Consider the following 1,635-nt stretch of genomic DNA (forward strand, 5'->3'; position numbering starts at 1 on the left):
TCACCAACACAATTGGTGTAATTGCTACTATTCTTGTAAGTACTCTGTACTGGTGGATAGACCCTTCTGGAGCAATTGTGGTAAGCAGTTCTTTGACCTTTTCTTTACAGTTCATACTTTGCAACTTTCCACATGTTATGCGTATCTACATTTTTGATTGTGTGTCATGGTTTCTTGGCACTGGCTACTAGAGAGTAATTTGTCTTACATTATGTCATCCTCTCCTTTTTATAATCAACGTCCACTTGTTTTTTTCATTATCATGATATATATTTGCATTTAGTAGCAACATAGATGACATTTTTAGCACATATTCTTGGTCATCAGTACTCTTGACTATCATAAACAATCGCTGGTGTGGAACTCCCAAGCCATAGAGGGCTTCGAATAATTGTGGAGCTAGGATGAAGCCATGACTCTATCCAGCTTAAAATTCAAAGGAAATACATAATCCAGGTCTATAACTTTTAACTAGGGAGAATTTATTGCAAAGGTGCAAGAGAATATATCCACTCCATTTCATTTCTTTTGCTTTGGTAACGACTCAATCGTAGATTGTCGATTCACAAATCATGATTCTTTTTATTTTACGTTTGGAAATCAAGACATTTTGTTATAGAATTTTATATGGGTGCATATACATAATAATAGACACATACATGTGTGGAGAAGAAGATGAAGAAAATTAAGTCTTAACATGGAATGAAATCCCAACAAAGGGATATGACACTGTAGCAAGATAGCTTCTATACATGAACATTTAACTATATACTAATATAAGATTTGGAATATTGTTGCTAGAGATATAATCCGCTTCTCTTTGCACCTTTTGGGGCAATTGCTAGTTTTAGTAAGTTAAAAATATGGTCTGCATGATTATACTTTTTATAAATATTACAGATCATGTGTCAAATTTATTTATTTTTAAATCAATGGCTATAAATGTAGTTTTCAGGATTGCCATAACTCTTCTCGTAATTCGTTAAAGTGTGCTAGCTCAATGGAAGAGTGTCTGCCTTACAAGCAGGAGGTTGGTGGTTCGATTCCACTGTGCACTAACATGAATTAATCAACGAGTTTTTAGTTTATTTTTAATTAAATGTTTTTTATGTCGATTTATTTGAATGGTGAGATATTTCTGGATTCATTGTTTTATATTGTCTCTAGAGAGACAAAAATGATCTTTAAATAAAAAAATTATTGTCTCTAGATAGACAATAGCTAGTACTAAAGACATATTGTTTCTAATATGAGCATTTTCTCTAGAGAGACAAAAATGAAATTTTCTCAAGAGAGACAAAAATGAAGTTGTCTCCTAAGAGACAATTTTTTAAGACAATAATATTTAAGACAATATTTTTTACGACAATAATTTTAAGAAATATTTAAGACAATAATTTTTGAGACACCCACTTAGAGACAATATTTTAGACAATACACAAGTTTTTTTTTGTCTCAGGTTAAGAGAATTTACCCAAAATTTGTCTCAAATATTGTCTTAAACCCCCCTTTATGTAGTAGTGTATATTTTATCATAGAAACATATACCTCGGGACTTCCTTTATCACATCCTCCCACCAAATGTCCACTAACAATTAACCTATTAAAACTCTTTAAACTAACACTGGATACATG

At 31.7% G+C, this 1,635-nt stretch overlaps 1 non-coding gene across 1 annotated transcript; it reads left to right on the top strand.

The window, feature by feature from the left end:
• The first annotated feature begins 986 nt into the window (after positions 1–986).
• TRNAV-UAC (transfer RNA valine (anticodon UAC)) lies at positions 987–1,058 on the top strand. Its single transcript has one exon. It is a non-coding gene; the product is annotated as a tRNA-Val (tRNA).
• The last annotated feature ends 577 nt before the right edge of the window (positions 1,059–1,635 follow it).

Source organism: Pinus tabuliformis, chromosome 4_2 (genome assembly GCF_031772625.1).
Source record: "Pinus tabuliformis cultivar Carrire ecotype Pingquan chromosome 4_2, CPIR1, whole genome shotgun sequence".
Lineage (NCBI taxonomy): Eukaryota > Viridiplantae > Streptophyta > Pinopsida > Pinales > Pinaceae > Pinus > Pinus tabuliformis.